Raw genomic sequence first — 24,234 nt, forward strand, 5'->3', positions numbered from 1 at the left:
CAAAAAGCGGTTATCAAGATCATCGCTAATAAGAAGTATTCTATTAAAAGAAAAAGAAAGAAGATTAATCAAACCGGAGGTTTTATAGGACCGCTGTTGAGCATAGCCGTGCCTTTCCTAACCAGTCTTCTAGCTTCCAGAGTGGGTTAATAATGGAATATGCTCAGAAAATGTTTTTGATCCCTCAGGAGCAGCTTGAGAAACTGAGAAAAAATGTTGTCGGGCCAGAGCCCATTAGACAAACGGCCGAAAACAACCTGGACTCTGAAATGAAAGCTATACTGGCCAGGGCCGATTTAAATCAGTATTCCAAAGCCCAGATGTATAGCAACACGTTACAGCGCTACCTCCGTCTGGTTAGACAGGGTGAAAAAGATCAAAACATTTTAACTTTAACCATGGCCTCTCAAGAAAATGGTTCTGGGACTGATGCGGGGGGTACGGTTGATAAAGATGTTGCGGTGCCCGAACCTGTTGAGAGTTCAGAGGGAGATGTTGTAACGGATGTTTTGAGAAACATGCCGGCCAGAAGCAAAAGACATGCAGAATATATTCTGCACAAAATGGTTCAGAAACCGCGGGTAACGACTAATAAGGTACCCGATAGTCGCCGACCTGTAGGCTGGAATGCTTTCCTACAGGCGATGGCCTGTCTGAACATGCCCCAATCAACAGTCCCTAACCAGGAAACGCGACAAAAAATCCGTCTGTGTAAAGAGGTGGTGACTGATCTGACGCCGATATCTCATTACTCTGACCGTGTTGAGCAACCCTCCTCAGGATCTATCCATCGTTGGGAAGCTTATTAATCTCATGTTTTTATTTGTCTCCCCTGTAAATAAGGAACCGACAAACAATTTTTTTATTTTTTATTTTTATTTTCAAATGTTGTACATTTATTTATAACATAACCCTGCTTTGTATAAGATTTGTGTTGAATAAAAACAAAACTAATGATTCAAAGGCTGTTTTCATTATTTTTTCACTTTAACACGCATGACATCTTTTAAAATCCTCACAAGAACACCCCATCTGTATACATGGCTGGCTAGGGTCGTAAGTAATTGTGTTATAAGGGGGGGTCCACAGTGTCCTGACAAACTCTGCCACTTTTTTATCATTTTGGCCTAAATCCTCACTGTACAAGGACATAATATCGGGGTATGACCTTCCTTTAGATCTATGATATAAGAAAAACACACAGTGTTGACCACAAGTGAAGGTCTGAAGACTTTGTACTTGACGACCGCTGTAAATGGTTTCTTGACAGTTGTTGAGCAGAAAGTTATTGATCTTCCGAGGGAAAGGTCTGAAATCCGGGGGGTTTCCATAGGAATCAAAAAATTCCCCACGGCGGTCCTCCCTTAGATAAATAGCCAGCCAATGTTCTCCGGGCATATTTTTAGGGTGTGTGTTGATTATGTACATTGCAGGTAAATTCTTGATCTTAAATTTAGGCAGCTGGTCGCAGGCGTAGACTCCTTGAAACACTTTCCGTGAGCCGTCCAGGGCATTCATGATGTGGTTGAGCTCTCTGGTGTTCATTTTAATAATAATCATACAGAACGTTTCTCCTCTGATTCACCTCAATAATGTTGTCAAACACAGCATACACGACCATATTTACAGTGCGTGGTAGAGGCTGCTTGAAACGCATCTCCAAACGCATATTGCCCGTCTTCATCAGTGAAAAATGTTGTCCACACTCTTCGTCAGGGGTCAGGTTGAAACCGTACAGGGTGTAACCGCTGCAGTATTCCCGGCGATCGATCAGCAGAGGTTGATCCTTGAGATGGCGACCCGTAGCCAGTACTAGACTGTAATATTCACGAACCGCGTTGCCGTTTTCAAAGTCAGGTTGAAAAGGTCTGGATGGAACCTGCACACCATCGACGTACAGTGCTATAAATTCCGCGTTATAATGTTTAAAGTTAAAGGGGTTCTTGTTGTAAACCCCGGTAAATGCATCATTATCCACGAGACCTATAATAACCTGTTTTGGGAGCTGGCCTAGAAACAGATTTTCCTGGTTCATCACCCGTGTCCCTGCGGGGATACTGTGGACTTTCATATAGACTCTTTCGATCGGGTACTTGGCGTTTGCCGTCATTAAAGCCTGCGCATGTCCTAGTTTAACCGCCGGGGAGACGGATACTTTTTTCACAAACAGCGAGGCCGATAATATGGTCAGTTTATATTTTTCAGTATCAGGGGTCATCAGACAAAAAGCACTTTTACTACGGATCATTTTAATTTTAATGTCTACCCCGTTGAGCATGAGTTTTTCTTGGAAAAATATGTCTGCATGAATATGTCCCATTAGCTCAAAGGTCCTCCCTTCTGTTGAAAAGGCCGTTCTTTTTTGCAAACCCTTATTGAGTCCCTCTGGATCCTGGTCGTCCATAGCTTCCGGGGTGTCTTTGAAGAAAAGGCCGGGGCTGAACTGTTTGCTTAGGGTCTCCTCACTATAATTAAGGATACACTCCATCATGGCCCTATAGGGGTAAGTATTGCTGCTTTGACTAATGAGCCGATCTCCCAGGGTCACATCCACCTGTGAAAACATGGTGGCCACCGGGTAATTGATGACCCCAGCGTTGGCCGTCTTCTCGATTGCATCGTCATCCTCATCAGTCACTTTACAGTTCATTAAAATAAATGTGTTATTCAAATCAATATAATCCTCGCCATTGCCAGCAATAAAAAACTCCAGAGGGGCCGTATCTGAAATTGCGGAAAGAGGGGGTATATCTACATATATGCTCTTATCTATACTCGTTTGAGTGTATGGAACTGTAAACAGATCCAGTTCTGATTTGACGCATTCTTCCGATAGACTGTGGACAAAAGACATTTTTAAAAGATGTATCCTGAGGCTCTATTTGTCTTTCTTTGAGACTTTCTTTTTGCAGGTTTTTTCTTGTGCTGCTTCCTTCTCCGAGTGTTTCCACGATATGTTGGAGAATGAGAGCTTCTTCGTTTTTTGTTAGCCACGGATCTTCGTCGCCCTGGTGGACACATACTGTTTCTTCTTTTACCCCCCCTCCTCGCCATTACCATGAGACCCGAACCCTCCTGCTGCTCATGGCTAGCTGCCCGGTTCATAACATTGGTGAACACGTCACTAACAATATTTTTAGCCGCTGTTTTCAAGTGGGGTCTGGCTATAGCAGAGCCTCTCTTAAGCAGGGGTACGGCCATTCTAAAGAGACCACGAAAGAGTCCTCCTAGACCGGCTCCATACATTGTGGGGGCTCCTACAAAACCGGGCAAGCCGTTCACGGCTTGCATCTTGTAATAATCCACATAGGCGCTAGGATCTACATAACCCCTCGAGGTAGCCATTTTAATAATGTACACACTGTTTCAGGGGTCGAAAATGTAGTTTGACAATAACTTTACCGAAGCGGAAGGGTACGTTGATATTCTGATCCGATTTTACTTCGATCGTGATGTTGTCAAAGTGGGTCTTTGAGACTGGTACGTAGTGTGGCTTGTCATAAGTAATTGTGACCATGTCATTGCTTTTACCTTTAATAAGTACATTTCTCAAAAGGGGGACATAGCTATCCCCGACCCTCTGGTGTGTTATGATATCCGTATACACATAAAGAGTGTAAAAGCCGCCACTGATGTCAGCCGGGAAGGGTGCCACCACTTCTGAGAACCTGCTCTCTGTGTCAGAATAGAACCCTAATATACGCCCCAGTTGTCCTTTGGTTTGAATGCTAATACCAGGTTTTGACACCTTGTACACTCTGTTTTTAATAGGGTTGTAATATAGCTTGATGTTGGGGGTGCCTTCTGAGAACTGTTTATGCATCTCATCTAATATTGTATCCACATTGTCATAATAACCTCCTTGCATCGTGAATGTCCATTGACTCTTTTTAACATCGTCAAAAATGGCGAAGGTGGCATCCTTATCTTGTAAAACAGCCCAAGTGTAAGGATACTGTATTTCCGCCAACCCCACTTCCCACGACCCCCTTAGATCTATAGATTTTCCAAATTGTACCGTGTAACTGGATATTTCATTTTTAGGGTATATATCGAGAGAGGCGTTACTGGGTAGAGTCACGTAGAAGCCTCCTGATTCCATCTTGAGTATCGAAAGTAATGACCCCATCACACCAGCGGGCATGTTGTTATAAGGCTTGAATATCACAAACCTGTTGTTCCGGGACCCAACTATTGAACTTTTCAGGCCATCCAAGCCATTTCACCAACACATATTTTTTCCGGTTCTGGGTTTTCTCAGCTAATATCTTTTCAACTCTGTATACAATGTCTTTACCCACAATAATTTTTTGTAACTCGGCTTCGTAAAACGTTCCTTCTATATCCTCCCCGTCATAGTCTTTTAACCGGTACACGGGGGGGTCTCTAGCCACCTGTTCGGTAACTGTAAAATATTCGTCAGAAAATGTTTGTTCATAACCTTTGGCAAAAGTACTCCTTAGCTTTGAAACGCGAACCACATCACCGATGTTGAACTTATAAGTAGTTTTCCCCTTCTTAATAAATGGGCCGTATAATTTTTTATAGACCTTAAAAGAATTACTTTGATCAACATCTATAGGCTTCATTTTAATACTGGCGTGATACCCTTGGTTGTAAGCATCGATAAAATCCTGAACTTTATCAAAATACTTGAACGTGTTGACCGCTGTAAAATATCTCCACATTTTGGTCTTTATGGTGCGGTTAAACCTCTCCACCACCGATGCCTTAAGCTCATTACCGGTGGTGAAATGATGTATTTTGTGTCTCTTCAGTAGATTCTGAAATTCTCTGTTGAGAAACTCTTTTCCTTTATCAGTCTGCAGTTTTTTAGGACATCGTCCCTGGGACAATATATCCTCAAAGGCCCTTGTCACCGCCCGACCTGTTTTGTTATGTAGAATGCGAGCCCAGGCATATTTTGATAACACATCGATACACATCAACATAAATTTGTGACCATTGTTATGTTTTGATAAATTTGACATATCGACTAGATCCATTTGCCATTGTGAGTCTATGTCAGTTGCATATACACGGTTTCTTTTAAAGTTAATCCTGAGAGGTTTATGTAAGGTATAGGCGTCTTGTTCCCGTAACCATTCTGAAACAACCACATCATTAACCTTCACGCCGGCCTCAGCGAGTCCTCTTTGAAAACCCTTCTTACCCGCCAAACCCCCAATCTTGGCTGGGTTGTAGTATAGTTCATGCATTTGGGGAGCTTGCCGAGTCATTCTGCCAAATAAACACACAGACCCACACTATGCGCAAAGTTTTTATACAAGGTTTTTTATTCAACTTCAGGAGAGCAGATACCCCTTTTTAGACATTTGAGAAAAGTATAACATACACAACAATTTTTTCTACGGTCCAGACAAAAAGAAATCAGATGATTGGTTACTTGATCTATATCAACAAATACCTGTTTCTTTATCTTGTAGGCACACACCTCAGTTACATATGTAAATAAAACAACAATATGACCTATTTTAAAAGTAAACAGAGGGGTATTAAACATGCTCAGTAAAAGGTCATACAGATGTTGATGAAATGGCCTAATATCATTCTTGGCCCCCTTGAGCGCTTCATCCCAGTGTTCGTACCCCCCGGTCTTTGTTACAGCAACCATTAACTTTTCCAGGTTTGAAAGTTGATCCTCATCGATGGTTAAATCTGTAGAGAAAAGGCTCGCGTTGGCTACTTTTCTGTCAAGCACATGGTGTAATAGCGCTCTCAGGTTAGCTGCAGAGTGTTGATGACAGAACCAGTTGCAGCAGCAGTCCAGAACATTCCCCATGTTCAAAGTCCCTTAGTTCAGGTCAGAGTCTGAATCAGTGGCGTAGATGTCGAATTCTTCGTCGCTGCCCCCAGCTTTAACTTCTTTACGGAAGAAATAAGCTTTTAGCTTGCCAGCGGTTTTTCTACTTGGCTCATCCAGGTCATTGAGCAGCTGCCCAAGTTTCTCTATTATAAACGGCTCCTTTTTCAGCTCCAGCAAAATCTCATCTATGATTTTCTGGACTTGTCCAGCAATGACATGTATGTGGGAGTAAGACAGAGCCTTGATTAGTGCCGGTTTCAGCCACGGTTTGTTCAGTCTTCTGTAAAACACGTTGAAATAGAACAGGAAATAGTAACGGTCTGGTTCAAACAAACAACTGTATCTCAACTGACTGGGGTGATTCACTTCACACCCCCGACAGACTTCTTTCAGAGCTCGGTCGATGAGAGCACTCAGAATATACACCAGGGTGCTTTTAACCACTCTGCTTACTTGGACACCTACCCCGGGCATAAATCCTGCGTCTTCATCACGCCCCCGAGACCGTCCGATGCTCATTGGGTCGCCTGGTGGTTTGTGGGGTGTTTCTACATCCATTGGACTGACCCCCTCCTGAGACGCACAGACGGTAGACAGTTCGGCAAAATCGAGGCCCTCCATGAGCTCCAGAGGCTGGGGATCCCCGAGACTCATTTGGACATCCATCGCTCCGCATGTTGTTTCGTCCTGAGGGACCGGGGTCTGAGGTCTTGGAGGGTAACCGCAGTCAGAGGGTTCCGGAGTGTATACAAAATCTGGGGAATAGAACCAGGGGTGATCCCGGGTTTGAAGAGGCCTGTAGAGCCTGTCGACGTCCGCAGCTTTCGGGTAAGACATTCTCTTTAATTTTAAACCATGAATGAATTGTTGCGCCTTTTATCCTATCTCTTCACTACGTCACGACACACCGCCCTCTTAGAAGAGAGTAGACCCTGAGCCGTCAGACCCCCCTCCAACCCCCCACAGGTCGTCTGTTTTATCATCGTCGTCGTCATTCAAGGGGGATATATAATCCATAATCCAGCATATTCTCCTTCTAACAGAATCCAGTTGTGAACATTTGGTCAAGATGTCAAAACCATCATTTATACAGTTTATGACCTCTTTCAAGAACGGCCAGTCCACGGCGTCAAACATAATTTCAGTAACCTGTTTTTCTGGATCCTCCACAACCCCTTCAATAGGGTTTGTAATCAGGGTACTGCTAAACAAAACCTTACGATCAGTAGTTAGAGATAGACTCTTCACCACTGTACCGTAGTTCTGCAAGCTTTCCCATTCACACCTTTCAAAACTCTGAGTCGGAGACTCCGTTTCGCCTTCTCTTGGACCCTCTTGCAAGCCTTCTAGAGTCTTATCCACAAGCCCCAGGTCTCTCCATGCCATCACCTTCAACCAGTCCTCAAAAGAGTATTCAATCACCGTCTCAAAAGGTTCCAACGTACCCTCCTTCTCTCCCAAAGCAAAAAGCTCCACTCCAACATAGCTGGGATCCCTTTTAAAGCGGTAACCCCGTCGACCCCCCCAGAACAACACCCAGGAGCGTTCAATCTTCAAATTGGTGAGTACAGGAACCCTTGCCCGGGATTGTTTCTTGCGGGGCTTCATGTTGATGTCGCTGGACATGTTGAAGAAGCGGGATGTTTCAGATGCTGAGAATTAAAGAGGTATTGCCTAAAAGCAGCGCGGGGTCTTAAATAGAGAGGAGAGTTTCGGGGCGTTGCCTTCAGGGGGGGGGGGGGGGTCTTTATGGGTGGCCTTGTTGTTCAGGGTTTTAGGGGTGTACACTTTCTGACGGATATGACGTAGGAATAATTAAGGAAATAACTCTAAAATCACGCCCCCCAATTATGACGTAGGAATATTAATAAGCTTAGGGCATACGTCATAACAAAATAGGCCGCGCCCAAAAAACCCAACTATCTACTCACAGGTCCTAGGGGAAGAGCAACAGATCCACCTTCCCTGACCGGGAATCGAACCCGGGCCGCGGCGGTGAGAGCGCCGAATCCTGACCACTAGACCACCAGGGACGGCTCCGGAAGTGACCCGCCACACGCTGCACTCTGGGCGCAACTTGGCTCACTCTGGACTTGGCCGTGCGACAGAGCGAGACGTGTGCGTAGAGCAGAAACCTTCATCACGGGCAAGAGGTGGGCAGCCGGCTTGGTTCCATGGTGTAATGGTTAGCACTCTGGACTCTGAATCCAGCGATCCGAGTTCAAGTCTCGGTGGGACCTGGGGCCCTTGGCAGGGGCAGCGGCGGTGAAGCGGTGGTCTCCCTGCGTGAGGGCCTGTGTCTGCGAATAAGGCCTGTTTATGTTCCCTCTTGGGAGGCTTGGAGACGAATTGGCGAAAACTCCGGGTCGGCCTGCTGCGTTCATATTCCTGGTGGTGACCGCGTGGCTTAACGGAGAAGAAGGTGCCTGTGTTGACAGATTACAGATAGATTATTTCCCTTCTTGGAAATCATCGTTAAAGCGAAAAGGAACTTTGTAAACCAGCTAGCTTGGAAGCAACCACGTCAGGGCATTCTTTCAGTGAGACCTCGGTTTTTTACAAGCACGAGTGAAGCTTTAAAAGAAAATGACATAGAATGTTTGCGGCCGTTCATCCAATCAAAAGGTGCAAGCCCGAGTCCGATTGCGGTCTGTCTTCCCTGGGGGCGGGGGGGATTGTGTTTTGTGAGATCCGGGGGAGAGGTGAGGTGGCTTTCTTTGGTGTATGCCAGAGGTCCGGTGAGAGGTTGTCTTTTACAACTGTCCCTCAGTCAATACCAAAAACAGTCCCTGCCAATCTGGGAAAGCCATTCAGTCCACAAACAGAGTTTTGACAAACATCCTGCGGGCTTTTTCTCCACTGTTTGATCCTTTTATCGTTGACAGGAATATCTACAGGGTACGTCCCGAACAGGTGCCTCAATGGCTGTTTGCTAGCTCGATAAATCTAACTTGCTCGGTCTGCATACTATCTTTAATCTAAAACATCATACAGTCTCTTCGGTCTGACTTCGGATCGGAAGATTGAGGGTTGGAGTGCCTTTGCGGTCGTTCCTGGGGTTACGACGTCGAAGCGGCATCTCGGTCGTTTTTGGGGAACTTCGGAAGGGCCAGCCGGCGTGCTAATGCTGCAGCCGTCGCCGGCGCGTTGTGTCTGATAACCTTACGGCAAACAGGCAATGCCTTGCGCCTGTGTCTGCGGCAAGAAAAGTGAGCGACTCTCCCCCGAAACCGGGGCACGAGCGCCTGAGACCTTGGAGAATGCGGGCATCGATCCCGCTGCCTCTCGCATGCTGTAGCGTAAGGTACACTTATACATTTCAATTAAAGAAGTGAATTTATAGTATCACCTTATCACGAATCCTGGAATCTTGTAGAACTCAATTTCTGTAATAATTGGACGAAGACACCAATTCCAAAGATATAAATTGTCAAATGTATTCAAAACAAAGACTAAATGTAGCACTACACTAATTATACAAAAGGGAAAAACTAATTACAATTCAACTCTAGATCAACAAATCGAAGACAAATCACTTCCGTGACCAAATCAAAGACCATGGGATCACATATGATAACACAAATCGTTAAACTAAAAAGGTTATAAACACATTGACTACAATACCGGTTAGTAAGACGAAGGTGAGTCTCTCGTTAGTATTATTAGTCAGACATTAAATAACTACGCAGGTTAGTATTTATGTCAGGTAACTTCTCGTTATATATATATATATCAGTCTCATTCACGTTTAGGTGCCGAGAAAGATCCTATCATTACTTGTTACCACAATTTCCCTTAACTGATTATTATTCAATGATTAAGGATAGGCAGGGCCACCAATAATCTAATGTCTATTAACTTGTGTCAATTTCAGACTAAACAGTTAAACAGGAATGAGAAGATATTTCTCGGCGTTGACAGATTTTATTTCTAAAATTATCAACAAAACAGTTTAATGCAACACACATTTATATTTAAGAAAACTAAATGATATTACACATTCTAGAGTTATGAATCACAGATTAACATTTCTAATTGATTTCTCAAATGTCATGAATCATGAACTCCAAACTGTTAAACTTATCTGAACTTCGTCGCAGAGAGGCCTCTCTGGCTTCGGGCTCAGATAACAGCACACGGCACGAGGTCCGTGTGGTTTGGAACAAAGGCAGTCCGGTTCGGCTTTGTCCAAGAACTTCCACTCAGTCGATACACCTAGAAGTTGGGGTTTCGCGAAAGTAGAGTCGTTTCCAAACAGATTTTCCACTGGTTTGAAGGCTCCAAGGTTGTGCACAAAATCTTCTTGGCAAGCAGGGTCTCTCACCGTACTTATTTGAAGACAAAGTCTTTGGGGAAAGCAGGGCCGTGTTTGTTCCAAGGGTCAAGTTTCTTAAGACTCAAATAGCTATTTAAATGACTGACACTTTCGTATACAGTCGACTTAGTCAATTGTCCAGCTGTAAAACTCCACTGATCAGGTGGGCACAGGCGGGCAGCGCAGTCTGTAAAGTTCTTTATTTAATAAAGTCCTTTAAAAGAATTCTTCGTACGGCTCAATCTCCTTCTCCCAGTTTAACTCTTCTGTTGCCGGCAAAGACTTAGTTGGTTTCTGGTTCCGGTTCTGGCAACAGAGCTACAGGTTGAGCTGTGGCAGCGAGTTACTGGTTCAGGTGAGAGAGAGCGAGAAAGACTGTCCGCTGTTCCTTATAGTCTGTCAGATCAAGAGGTGATTGGTTCTTGAGTTTTTGAGATTGGATTTCGGTTTCAGCCCCCAGTGTCCTATTGGAGGGGGGCTTGATTTATGACTGATGTCAATCCATGCCATCTTTTGGAAATGCCGGTTGGCCTGGGTTCGTAGCTCTATGTCGGGATTTCGGCTCTCGTCCACTTCAAAGAGTTTTTATCACCTACAGGCCCCTTTCTCCAGACATCTCATAGCAGAATTCCAAACTATTTGGCCTCTTCTTGGTGCCATCCTCCCCAAAACTGTCACTTTGATGCAAACCACTTCCAAGCTGATGAGCTAAGGGAATCTGATAACTTTGGGGGGGAGAGGTTTTCTTTAGATCAGTGCTTCAGCTCAGAGCCCAAATGCTCTTATCCAAATACACCCAACATAACGCTACAATGCTAAGCGAGCACTCTACCACGTGAGCTGATCCTCAGGGCTCTCGGTGAGGCCGACCCCCACTTCTTCAGTCTTTAAGTGGCACGTCGCGAGTAAGTCCTTTCCTGCGCTTCAGGCAAGCTTGCAGCCAACTGCGGACGACTTTCCTTCCTCGGTGGCAGCCATCGTGCCGCAATAGAAAAGGATTGTCATGAGCAAAACTTTCAAAGTGACCGAAAAGATCACGGCCCGTCGTGTGATGTGATGTACATGAGCTCCAGAAACGTTCATGGACATATGTATATAAGTAAGGATTTAATCACAGATAGAGAGAGAGAAAATGCACCACACAGGTCCTAGGGGAAGAGCATCAGATCCACCTTCCCTGGCCGGGAATCGAACCCGGGCCGCGGCGGTGAGAGCGCCGAATCCTGACCACTAGACCACCAGGGACGGCTCCGGAAGTGACCCGCCACACGCAGCACTCTGGGCGCAACTTGGCTCAATCTGGACTTGGCCGTGCGACAGATGAGACGTGTGCGTAGAGCAGAAACCTTCGTCACGGGCAAGAGGAGGGCAGCGGGCTTGGTCCCATGGAGTAATGGTTAGCACTCTGGACTCTGAATCCAGCGATCCGAGTTCAAGTCTCGATGGGACCTGGGGCCCTTGGCAGGGGCAGCGGCGGTGAAGCGGTGGTCTCCCTGCGTGAGGGCCTGTGTCTGCGAATAAGGCCTGTTTATGTTCCCTCTTGGGAGGCTTGGAGACGAATTGGCGAAAACTCCGGGTCGGCCTGGTGCGTTCATCTTCCTGGTGGTGACCGCGTGGCTTAACGGAGAAGAAGGTGCCTGTGTTGACAGATTACAGATAGATTATTTCCCTTCTTGGAAATCATCGGTAAAGCGAAAAGGAACTTTGTAAACCAGCTAGCTTGGAAGCAACCACGTCAGGGCATTCTTTCAGTGAGACCTCGGTTTTTTACAAGCACGAGTGAAGCTTTAAAAGAAAATGACATAGAATGTTTGCGGCCGTTCATCCAATCAAAAGGTGCAAGCCCGAGTCCGATTGCGGTCTGTCTTCCCTGGGGGCGGGGGGGATTGTGTTTTGTGAGATCCGGGGGAGAGGTGAGGTGGCTTTCTTTGGTGTATGCCAGAGGTCCGGTGAGAGGTTGTCTTTTACAACTGTCCCTCAGTCAATACCAAAAACAGTCCCTGCCAATCTGGGAAAGCCATTCAGTCCACAAACAGAGTTTTGACAAACATCCTGCGGGCTTTTTCTCCACCGTTTGATCCTTTTATCGTTGACAGGAATTTCTACAGGGTACGTCCCGAACAGGTGCCTCAATGGCTGTTTGCTAGCTCGATAAATCTAACTTGCTCGGTCTGCATACTATCTTTAATCTAAAACATCATACAGTCTCTTCGGTCTGATTTCGGATCGGAAGAATGAGGGTTGGAGTGCCTTTGCGGTCGTTCCTGGGGTTACGACGTCGAAGCGGCATCTCGGTCGTTTTTCCGGAACTTCGGAAGGGCCAGCCGGCGTGCTAATGCTGCAGCCGTCGCCGGCGCGTTGTGTCTGATATCCTTACGGCAAACAGGCAATGCCTTGCGCCTGTGTCTGCGGCAAGAAAAGTGAGCGACTCTCCCCCGAAACCGGGGCACGAGCGCCTGAGGCCTTGGAGAATGCGGGCATCGATCCCGCTGCCTCTCGCATGCTGTAGCGTAAGGTACACTTATACATTTCAATTAAAGAAGTGAATTTAAAGTATCATCTTATCACGAATCCTGGAATCTTGTAGAACTCAATTTCTGTAATAATTGGACGCAGACACCAATTCCAAAGATATAAATTGTCAAATGTATTCAAAACAAAAACTAAATGTAGCACTACACTAATTATACAAAAGGGAAAAACTAATTACAATTCAACTCTAGATCAACAAATCGAAGACAAATCACTTCCGTGACCAAATCAAAGACCATGGGATCACATATGATAACACAAATCGTTAAACAAAAAAGGTTATAAACACATTGACTACAATACCGGTTAGTAAGACGAAGGTGAGTCTCTCGTTAGTATTATTAGTCAGACATTAAATAACTACGCAGGTTAGTATTTATGTCAGGTAACTTCTCGTTATATATATATCAGTCTCATTCACGTTTAGGTGCCGAGAAAGATCCTATCATTACTTGTTACCACAATTTCCCTTAACTGATTATTATTCAATGATTAAGGATAGGCAAGGCCACCAATAATCTAATGTCTATTAACTTGTGTCAATTTCAGACTAAACAGTTAAACAGGAATGAGAAGATATTTCTCGGCGTTGACAGATTTTATTTCTAAAATTATCAACAAAACAGTTTAATACAACACACATTTATATTTAAGAAAACTAAATGATATTACACATTCTAGAGTTATGAATCACAGATTAACATTTCTAATTGATTTCTCAAATGTCATGAATCATGAACTCCTAACTGTTAAACTTATCTGAACTTCGTCGCAGAGAGGCCTCTCTGGCTTCGGGCTCAGATAACAGCACACGGCACGAGGTCCGTGTGGTTTGGAACAAAGGCAGTCTGGTTCGGCTTTGTCAAAGAACTTCCACTCAGTCGATACACCTGGAAGTTGGGGTTTCGCGAAAGTAGAGTCGTTTCCAAACAGATTTTCCACTGGTTTGAAGGCTCCAAGGTTGTGCACAAAATCTTCTTGGCAAGCAGGGTCTCTCACCGTACTTATTTGAAGACAAAGTCTTTGGGGAAAGCAGGGCCGTGTTTGTTCCAAGGGTCAAGTTTCTTAAGACTCAAATAGCTATTTAAATGACTGACACTTTCGTATACAGTCGACTTAGTCAATTGTCCAGCTGTAAAACTCCACTGATCAGGTGGGCACAGGCGGGCAGCGCAGTCTGTAAAGTTCTTTATTTAATAAAGTCCTTTAAAAGAATTCTTCGTACGGCTCAATCTCCTTCTCCCAGTTTAACTCTTCTGTTGCCGGCAAAGACTTAGTTGGTTTCTGGTTCCGGTTCTGGCAACAGAGCTACAGGTTGAGCTGTGGCAGCGAGTTACTGGTTCAGGTGAGAGAGAGCGAGAAAGACTGTCCGCTGTTCCTTATAGTCTGTCAGATCAAGAGGTGATTGGTTCTTGAGTTTTTGAGATTGGATTTCGGTTTCAGCCCCCAGTGTCCTATTGGAGGGGGGCTTGATTTATGACTGATGTCAATCCATGCCATCTTTTGGAAATGCCGGTTGGCCTGGGTTCGTAGCTCTATGTCGGGATTTCGGCTCTCGTCCACTTCAAAGAGTTTTTATCACCTACAGGCCCCTTTCTCCAGACATCTCATAGCAGAATTCCAAACTATTTGGCCTCTTCTTGGTGCCATGCTCCCCAAAACTGTCACTTTGATGCAAACCAGTTCCAAGCGGATGAGCTAAGGGAATCTGATAACTTTGGGGGGGAGAGGTTTTCTTTAGATCAGTGCTTCAGCTCAGAGCCCAAATGCTCTTATCCAAATACACCCAACATAACGCTACAATGCTAAGCGAGCACTCTACCACGTGAGCTGATCCTCAGGGCTCTCGGTGAGGCCGACCCCCACTTCTTCAGTCTTTAAGTGGCACGTCGCGAGTAAGTCTTTCCTGCGCTTCAGGCAAGCTTGCAGCCAACTGCGGACGACTTTCCTTCCTCGGTGGCAGCCATCGTGCCGCAATAGAAAAGGATTGTCATGAGCAAAACTTTCAAAGTGACCGAAAAGATCACGGCCCGTCGTGTGATGTGATTTACATGAGCTCCAGAAACGTTCATGGACATATGTATATAAGTAAGGATTTAATCACAGATAGAGAGAGAGAAAATGCACCACACAGGTCCTATGGGAAGAGCAACAGATCCACCTTCCCTGGCCGGGAATCGAACCCGGGCCGCGGCGGTGAGAGCGCCGAATCCTGACCACTAGACCACCAGGGACAGCTCCGGAAGTGACCCGCCACACGCAGCACTCTGGGCGCAACTTGGCTCAATATGGACTTGGCCGTGCAACAGATGAGACGTGTGCGTAGAGCAGAAACCTTCGTCACGGGCAAGAGGAGGGCAGCGGGCTTGGTCCCATGGAGTAATGGTTAGCACTCTGGACTCTGAATCCAGCGATCCGAGTTCAAGTCTCGGTGGGACCTGGGGCCCTTGGCAGGGGCAGCGGCGGTGAAGCGGTGGTCTCCCTGCGTGAGGGCCTGTGTCTGCGAATAAGGCCTATTTATGTTCCCTCTTGGGAGGCTTGGAGACGAATTGGCGAGAACTCCGGGTCGGCCTGGTGCGTTCATCTTCCTGGTGGTGACCGCGTGGCTTAACGTAGAAGAAGGTGCCTGTGTTGACAGATTACAGATAGATTATTTCCCTTCTTGGAAATCATCGTTAAAGCGAAAAGGAACTTTGTAAACCAGCTAGCTTGGAAGCAACCACGTCAGGGCATTCTTTCAGTGAGACCTCGGTTTTTTACAAGCACGAGTGAAGCTTTAAAAGAAAATGACATAGAATGTTTGCGGCCGTTCATCCAATCAAAAGGTGCAAGCCCGAGTCCGATTGCGGTCTGTCTTCCCTGGGGGCGGGGGGGATTGTGTTTTGTGAGATCCGGGGGAGAGGTGAGGTGGCTTTCTTTGGTGTATGCCAGAGGTCCGGTGAGAGGTTGTCTTTTACAACTGTCCCTCAGTCAATACCAAAAACAGTCCCTGCCAATCTGGGAAAGCCATTCAGTCCACAAACAGAGTTTTGACAAACATCCTGCGGGCTTTTTCTCCACCGTTTGATCCTTTTATCGTTGACAGGAATTTCTACAGGGTACGTCCCGAACAGGTGCCTCAATGGATGTTTGCTAGCTCGATAAATCTAACTTGCTCGGTCTGCATACTATCTTTAATCTAAAACATCATACAGTCTCTTCGGTCTGACTTCGGATCGGAAGATTGAGGGTTGGAGTGCCTTTGCGGTCGTTCCTGGGGTTACGACGTCGAAGCGGCATCTCGGTCGTTTTTGGGGAACTTCGGAAGGGCCAGCCGGCGTGCTAATGCTGCAGCCGTCGCCGGCGCGTTGTGTCTGATAACCTTACGGCAAACAGGCAATGCCTTGCGCCTGTGTCTGCGGCAAGAAAAGTGAGCGACTCTCCCCCGAAACCGGGGCACGAGCGCCTGAGGCCTTGGAGAATGCGGGCATCGATCCCGCCGCCTCTCGCATGCTGTAGCGTAAGGTACATTTATACATTTCAATTAAAGAAGTGAATTTATAGTATCACCTTATCACGAATCCTGGAATCTTGTAGAACTCAATTTCTGTAATAATTGGACGCAGACACCAATTCCAAAGATATAAATTGTCAAATGTATTCAAAACAAAGACTAAATGTAGCACTACACTTATTATACAAAAGGGAAAAACTAATTACAATTCAACTCTAGATCAACAAATCGAAGACAAATCACTTCCGTGACCAAATCAAAGACCATGGGATCACATATGATAACACAAATCGTTAAACAAAAAAGGTTATAAACACATTGACTACAATACCGGTTAGTAAGACGAAGGTGAGTCTCTCGTTAGTATTATTAGTCAGACATTAAATAACTACGCAGGTTAGTATTTATGTCAGGTAACTTCTCGTTATATATATATCAGTCTCATTCACGTTTTGGTGCCGAGAAAGATCCTATCATTACTTGTTACCACAATTTCCCTTAACTGATTATTATTCAATGATTAAGGATAGGCAGGGCCACCAATAATCTTATGTCTATTAACTTGTGTCAATTTCAGACTAAACAGTTAAACAGGAATGAGAAGATATTTCTCGGCGTTGACAGATTTTATTTCTAAAATTATCAACAAAACAGTTTAATGCAACACACATTTATATTTAAGAAAACTAAATTTTATTACACATTCTAGAGTTATGAATCACAGATTAACATTTCTAATTGATTTCTCAAATGTCATGAATCATGAACTCCAAACTGTTAAACTTATCTGAACTTCGTCGCAGAGAGGCCTCTCTGGCTTCGGGCTCAGATAACAGCACACGGCACGAGGTCCGTGTGGTTTGGAACAAAGGCAGTCCGGTTCGGCTTTGTCCAAGAACTTCCACTCAGTCGATACACCTGGAAGTTGGGGTTTCGCGAAAGTAGAGTCGTTTCCAAACAGATTTTCCACTGGTTTGAAGGCTCCAAGGTTGTGCACAAAATCTTCTTGGCAAGCAGGGTCTCTCACCGTACTTATTTGAAGACAAAGTCTTTGAGGAAAGCAGGGCCGTGTTTGTTCCAAGGGTCAAGTTTCTTAAGACTCAAATAGCTATTTAAATGACTGACACTTTCGTATACAGTCGACTTAGTCAATTGTCCAGCTGTTAAACTCCACTGATCAGGTGGGCACAGGCGGGCAGCGCAGTCTGTAAAGTTCTTTATTTAATAAAGTCCTTTAAAAGAATTCTTCGTACGGCTCAATCTCCTTCTCCCAGTTTAACTCTTCTGTTGCCGGCAAAGACTTAGTTGGTTTCTGGTTCCGGTTCTGGCAACAGAGCTACAGGTTGAGCTGTGGCAGCGAGTTACTGGTTCAGGTGAGAGAGAGCGAGAAACACTGTCCGCTGTTCCTTATAGTCTGTCAGATCAAGAGGTGATTGGTTCTTGAGTTTTTGAGATTGGATTTCGGTTTCAGCCCCCAGTGTCCTATTGATTTATGACTGATGTCAATCCATGCCATCTTTTGGAAATGCCGGTTGGCCTGGGTTCGTAGCTCTATGTCGGGATTTCGGCTCTCGTCCACTTCAAAGAGTTTTTATCACCTACAGGCCCCTTTCTCCAGACATCTCATAGCAGAATTCCAAACTATTTGGCCTCTTCTTGGTGCCATCCTCCCCAAAACTGTCACTTTGATGCAAACCAGTTCCAAGCTGATGAGCTAAGGGAATCTGATAACTTTGGGGGGGAGAGGTTTTCTTTAGATCAGTGCTTCAGCTCAGATCCCAAATGCTCTTATCCAAATACACCCAACATAACGCTACAATGCTAAGCGAGCGCTCTACCACGTGAGCTAATCCTCAGGGCTCTCGGTGAGGCCGACCCCCACTTCTTCAGTCTTTAAGTGGCACGTCGCGAGTAAGTCCTTTCCTGCGCTTCAGGCAAGCTTGCAGCCAACTGCGGACGACTTTCCTTCCTCGGTGGCAGCCATCGTGCCGCAATAGAAAAGGATTGTCATGAGCAAAACTTTCAAAGTGACCGAAAAGATCACGGCCCGTCGTGTGATGTGATTTACATGAGCACCAGAAACGTTCATGGACATATGTATATGAGTAAGGATTTAATCACAGATAGAGAGAGAGAAAATGCACCACACAGGTCCTAGGGGAAGAGCAACAGATCCACTTTCCCTGACCGGGAATCGAACCCGGGCCGCGGCGGTGAGAGCGCCGAATCCTGACCACTAGACCACCAGGGACGGCTCCGGAAGTGACGCGCCACACGCAGCACTCTGGGCGCAACTTGGCTCACTCTGGACTTGGCCGTGCGACAGAGCGAGACGTGTGCGTAGAGCAGAAACCTTCGTCACGGGCAAGAGGTGGGCAGCGGGCTTGGTTCCATGGTGTAATGGTTAGCACTCTGGACTCTGAATCCAGCGATCCGAGTTCAAGTCTCGGTGGGACCTGGGGCCCTTGGCAGGGGCAGCGGCGGTGAAGCGGTGGACTCCCTGCGTGAGGGCCTGTGTCTGCGAATAAGGCCTGTTTATGTTCCCTCTTGGGAGGCTTGGAGACGAATTGGCGAAAACTCCGGGTCGGCCTGGTGCGTTCATCTTCCTGGTGGTGACCGCGTGGCTTAACGGAGAAGAAGGTGCCTGTGTTGACAGATTACAGATAGATTATTTCCCTTCTTGGAAATCATTGTTAAAGGAACTTTGTAAACCAGCTAGCTTGGAAGCAACCACGTCAGGGCATTCTTTCAGTGAGACCTCGGTTTTTTACAAGCACGAGTGAAGCTTTAAAAGAAAATGACATAGAATGTTTGCGGCCGTTCATCCAATCAAAAGGTGCAAGCCCGAGTCCGATTGCGGTCTGTCTTCCCTGGGGGCGGGGGGGATTGTGTTTTGTGAGATCCGGGGGAGAGGTGAGGTGGCTTTCTTTGGTGTATGCCAGAGGTCCGGTGAGAGGTTGTCTTTTACAACTGTCCCTCAGTCAATACCAAAAACAGTCCCTGCCAATCTGGGAAAGCCATTCAGTCCACAAACAGAGTTTTGACAAACATCCTGCGGGCTTTTTCTCCACCGTTTGATCCTTTTATCGTTGACAGGTATTTCTACAGGGTACGTCCCGAACAGGTGCCTCAATGGCTGTTTGCTAGCTCGATAAATCTAACTTGCTCGGTCTGCATACTATCTTTAATCTAAAACATCATACAGTCTCTTCGGTCTGACTTCGGATCGGAAGATTGAGGGTTGGAGTGCCATTGCGGTCGTTCCAGGGGTTACGACGTCGAAGCGGCATCTCGGTCGTTTTTGGGGAACTTCGGAAGGGCCAGCCGGCGTGCTAATGCTGCAGCCGTCGCCGGCGCGTTGTGTCTGATAACCTTACGGCAAACAGGCAATGCCTTGCGCCTGTGTCTGCGGCAAGAAAAGTGAGCGACTCTCCCCCGAAACCGGGGCACGAGCGCCTGAGGCCTTGGAGAATGCGGGCATCGATCCCGCTGCCTCTCGCATGCTGTAGCGTAAGGTACACTTATACATTTCAATTAAAGAAGTGAATTTATAGTATCACCTTATCACGAATCCTGGAATCTTGTAGAACTCAATTTCTGTAATAATTGGACGCAGACACCAATTCCAAAGATATAAATTGTCAAATGTATTCAAAACAAAGACTAAATGTAGCACTACACTAATTATACAAAAGGGAAAAACTAATTACAATTCAACTCTAGATCAACAAATCGAAGACAAATCACTTCCGTGACCAAATCAAAGACCATGGGATCACATATGATAACACAAATCGTTAAACAAAAAAGGTTATAAACACATTGACTACAATACCGGTTACTAAGACGAAGGTGAGTCTCTCGTTAGTATTATTAGTCAGACATTAAATAACTACGCAGGTTAGTATTTATGTCAGGTAACTTATCGTTATATATATATCAGTCTCATTCACGTTTAGGTGCCGAGAAAGATCCTATCATTACTTGTTACCACAATTTCCCTTAACTGATTATTATTCAATGATTAAGGATAGGCAGGGCCACCAATAATCTAATGTCTATTAACTTGTGTCAATTTCAGACTAAACAGTTAAACAGGAATGAGAAGATATTTCTCGGCGTTGACAGATTTTATTTCTAAAATGATCAACAAAACAGTTTAATGCAACACACATTTATATTTAAGAAAACTAAATGATATTACACATTCTAGAGTTATGAATCACAGATTAACATTTCTAATTGATTTCTCAAATGTCATGAATCATGAACTCCAAACTGTTAAACTTATCTGAACTTCGTCGCAGAGAGGCCTCTCTGGCTTCGGGCTCAGATAACAGCACACGGCACGAGGTCCGTGTGGTTTGGAACAAAGGCAGTCCGGTTCGGCTTTGTCCAAGAACTTCCACTCAGTCGATACACCTGGAAGTTGGGGTTTCGCGAAAGTAGAGTCGTTTCCAAACAGATTTTCCACTGGTTTGAAGGCTCCAAGGTTGTGCACAAAATCTTCTTGGCAAGCAGGGTCTCTCACCGTACTTATTTGAAGACAAAGTCTTTGAGGAAAGCAGGGCCATGTTTGTTCCAAGGGTCAAGTTTCTTAAGACTCAAATAGCTATTTAAATGACTGACACTTTCGTATACAGTCGACTTAGTCAATTGTCCAGCTGTAAAACTCCACTGATCAGGTGGGCACAGGCGGGCAGCGCAGTCTGTAAAGTTCTTTATTTAATAAAGTCCTTTAAAAGAATTCTTCGTACGGCTCAATCTCCTTCTCCAAGTTTAACTCTTCTGTTGCCGGAAAAGACTTAGTTGGTTTCTGGTTCCGGTTCTGGCAACAGAGCTACAGGTTGAGCTGTGGCAGCGAGTTACTGGTTCAGGTGAGAGAGAGCGAGAAAGACTGCCCGCTGTTCCTTATAGTCTGTCAGATCAAGAGGTGATTGGTTCTTGAGTTTTTGAGATTGGATTTCGGTTTCAGCCCCCAGTGTCCTATTGGAGGGGGGCTTGATTTATGACTGATGTCAATCCATGCCATCTTTTGGAAATGCCGGTTGGCCTGGGTTCGTAGCTCTATGTCGGGATTTCAGCTCTCGTCCACTTCAATGAGTTTTTATCACCTACAGGCCCCTTTCTCCAGACATCTCATAGCAGAATTCCAAACTATTTGGCCTCTTCTTGGTGCCATCCTCCCCAAAACTGTCACTTTGATGCAAACCAGTTCCAAGCTGATGAGCTAAGGGAATCTGATAACTTTCGGGGGGAGAGGTTTTCTTTAGATCAGTGCTTCAGCTCAGAGCCCAGATACTCTTATCCAAATACACCCAACATAACGCTACAATGCTAAGCGAGCGCTCTACCACGTGAGCTAATCCTCAGGGCTCTCGGTGAGGCCGACCCCCACTTCTTCAGTCTTTAAGTGGCACGTCGCGAGTAAGTCCTTTCCTGCGCTTCAGGCAAGCTTGCAGCCAACTGCGGACGACTTTCCTTCATCGGTGGCAGCCATCGTGCCGCAATAGAAAAGGATTGTCATGAGCAAAACTTTCAAAGTGACCGAAAAGATGACTGCCCGTCGTGTGATGTGATTTACATGAGTTACCAGAAACGTTCATGGACATATGTATATAGGTAAGGATTTAATCACAGATAGAGAGAGAGAAAATGCACCATACAGGTCCTAGGGGAAGAGCAACAGATCCACCTTCCCTGACCGGGAATCGAACCTGGGCCGCGGCGGTGAGAGCGTCGAATCCTGACCACTAGACCACCAGGGACAGCTCCGGAAGTGACCCGCCACACGCAGCACTCTGGGCGCAACTTGGCTCACTCTGGACTTGGCCGTGCGACAGAGCGAGACGTGTGCGTAGAACACAAACCTTCATCACGGGCAAGAGGTGGGCAGTGGGCTTGGTTCCATGGTGTAATGGTTAGCACTCTGGACTCTGAATCCAGCGATCCGAGTTCAAGTCTCGGTGGGACCTGGGGCCCTTGGCAGGGGCAGCAGCGGTGACCCGGTGGTCTCCCTGCCTGAGGGCCTGTGTCTGCGAATAAGGCCTGTTTATGTTCCCTCTTGGGAGGCTTGGAGACGAATTGGTGAAAACTCCGGGTCGGCCTGGTGCGTTCATCTTCCTGGTGGTGACCGCGTGGCTTAACGGAGAAGAAGGTGCCTGTGTTGACAGATTACAGATAGATTATTTCCCTTCTTGGAAATCATCGTTAAAGCGAAAAGGAACTTTGTAAACCAGCTAGCTTGGAAGCAACCACGTCAGGGCATTCTTTCAGTGAGACCTCGGTTTTTTACAAGCACGAGTGAAGCTTTAAAAGAAAATGACATAGAATGTTTGCGGCCGTTCATCCAATCAAAAGGTGCAAGCCCGAGTCCGATTGCGGTCTGTCTTCCCTGGGGGCGGGGGGGATTGTGTTTTGTGAGATCCGGGGGAGAGGTGGGGTGGCTTTCTTTGGTGTATGCCAGAGGTCCGGTGAGAGGTTGTCTTTTACAACTGTCCCTCAGTCAATACCAAAAACAGTCCCTGCCAATCTGGGAAAGCCATTAAGTCCACAAACAGAGTTTTGACAAACATCCTGCGGGCTTTTTCTCCACCGTTTGATCCTTTTATCGTTGACAGGAATGTCTACAGGGTACGTCCCGAACAGGTGCCTCAATGGCTGTTTGCTAGCTCGATAAATCTAACTTGCTCGGTCTGCATACTATCTTTAATCTAAAACATCATACAGTCTCTTCGGTCTGACTTCGGATCGGAAGATTGAGGGTTGGAGTGCCTTTGCGGTCGTTCCTGGGGTTACGACGTCGAAGCGGCATCTCGGTCGTTTTTGGGGAACTTCGGAAGGGCCAGCCGGCGTGCTAATGCTGCAGCCGTCGCCGGCGCGTTGTGTCTGATAACCTTACGGCAAACAGGCAATGCCTTGCGCCTGTGTCTGCGGCAAGAAAAGTGAGCGACTCTCCCCCGAAACCGGGGCACGAGCGCCTGAGGCCTTGGAGAATGCGGGCATCGATCCCGCTGCCTCTCGCATGCTGTAGCGTAAGGTACACTTATACATTTCAATTAAAGAAGTGAATTTATAGTATCACCTTATCACGAATCCTGGAATCTTGTAGAACTCAATTTCTGTAATAATTGGACGCAGACACCAATTCCAAAGATATAAATTGTCAAATGTATTCAAAACAAAGACTAAATGTAGCACTACACTAATTATACAAAAGGGAAAAACTAATTACAATTCAACTCTAGATCAACAAATCGAAGACAAATCACTTCCGTGACCAAATCAAAGACCATGGGATCACATATGATAACACAAATCGTTAAATAAAAAAGGTTATAAACACATTGACTACAATACCGGTTAGTAAGACGAAGGTGAGTCTCTCGTTAGTATTATTAGTCAGACATTAAATAACTACGCAGGTTAGTATTTATGTCAGGTAACTTCTCGTTATATATATATCAGTCTCATTCACGTTTAGGTGCCGAGAAAGATCCTATCATTACTTGTTACCACAATTTCCCTTAACTGATTATTATTCAATGATTAAGGATAGGCAGGGCCACCAATAATCTAATGTCTATTAACTTGTGTCAATTTCAGACTAAACAGTTAAACAGGAATGAGAAGATATTTCTCGGCGTTGACAGATTTTATTTCTAAAATTATCAACAAAACAGTTTAATGCAACACACATTTATATTTAAGAAAACTAAATGATATTACACATTCTAGAGTTATGAATCACAGATTAACATTTCTAATTGATTTCTCAAATGTCATGAATCATGAACTCCAAACTGTTAAACTTATCTGAACTTCGTCGCAGAGAGGCCTCTCTGGCTTCGGGCTCAGATAACAGCACACGGCACGAGGTCCGTGTGGTTTGGAACAAAGGCAGTCCGGTTCGGCTTTGTCCAAGAACTTCCACTCAGTCGATACACCTGGAAGTTGGGGTTTCGCGAAAGTAGAGTCGTTTCCAAACAGATTTTCCACTGGTTTGAAGGCTCCAAGGTTGTGCACAAAATCTTCTTGGCAAGCAGGGTCTCTCACCGTACTTATTTG

At 45.7% G+C, this 24,234-nt stretch overlaps 9 non-coding genes across 9 annotated transcripts; 4 read left to right on the forward strand and 5 right to left on the reverse strand.

The window, feature by feature from the left end:
* Positions 1-7,788: 7,788 nt before the first annotated feature.
* trnae-cuc (transfer RNA glutamic acid (anticodon CUC)) lies at positions 7,789-7,860 on the reverse strand. Its single transcript has one exon. It is a non-coding gene; the product is annotated as a tRNA-Glu (tRNA).
* Positions 7,861-7,995: 135 nt separating this feature from the next.
* trnaq-cug (transfer RNA glutamine (anticodon CUG)) lies at positions 7,996-8,067 on the forward strand. The gene has a single exon. It is a non-coding gene; the product is annotated as a tRNA-Gln (tRNA).
* Positions 8,068-11,315: 3,248 nt separating this feature from the next.
* Positions 11,316-11,387, reverse strand: trnae-cuc (transfer RNA glutamic acid (anticodon CUC)). The gene has a single exon. It is a non-coding gene; the product is annotated as a tRNA-Glu (tRNA).
* A 3,449-nt stretch (positions 11,388-14,836) lies between these two features.
* Positions 14,837-14,908, reverse strand: trnae-cuc (transfer RNA glutamic acid (anticodon CUC)). The gene has a single exon. It is a non-coding gene; the product is annotated as a tRNA-Glu (tRNA).
* A 134-nt stretch (positions 14,909-15,042) lies between these two features.
* On the forward strand, positions 15,043-15,114 carry trnaq-cug (transfer RNA glutamine (anticodon CUG)). Its single transcript has one exon. It is a non-coding gene; the product is annotated as a tRNA-Gln (tRNA).
* A 3,232-nt stretch (positions 15,115-18,346) lies between these two features.
* trnae-cuc (transfer RNA glutamic acid (anticodon CUC)) lies at positions 18,347-18,418 on the reverse strand. The gene has a single exon. It is a non-coding gene; the product is annotated as a tRNA-Glu (tRNA).
* Positions 18,419-18,553: 135 nt separating this feature from the next.
* On the forward strand, positions 18,554-18,625 carry trnaq-cug (transfer RNA glutamine (anticodon CUG)). Its single transcript has one exon. It is a non-coding gene; the product is annotated as a tRNA-Gln (tRNA).
* A 3,238-nt stretch (positions 18,626-21,863) lies between these two features.
* trnae-cuc (transfer RNA glutamic acid (anticodon CUC)) lies at positions 21,864-21,935 on the reverse strand. The gene has a single exon. It is a non-coding gene; the product is annotated as a tRNA-Glu (tRNA).
* Positions 21,936-22,070: 135 nt separating this feature from the next.
* On the forward strand, positions 22,071-22,142 carry trnaq-cug (transfer RNA glutamine (anticodon CUG)). Its single transcript has one exon. It is a non-coding gene; the product is annotated as a tRNA-Gln (tRNA).
* The last annotated feature ends 2,092 nt before the right edge of the window (positions 22,143-24,234 follow it).

Source organism: Amia ocellicauda, unplaced genomic scaffold (assembly GCF_036373705.1).
Source record: "Amia ocellicauda isolate fAmiCal2 unplaced genomic scaffold, fAmiCal2.hap1 HAP1_SCAFFOLD_158, whole genome shotgun sequence".
In the NCBI taxonomy this organism is placed as follows: domain Eukaryota; kingdom Metazoa; phylum Chordata; class Actinopteri; order Amiiformes; family Amiidae; genus Amia; species Amia ocellicauda.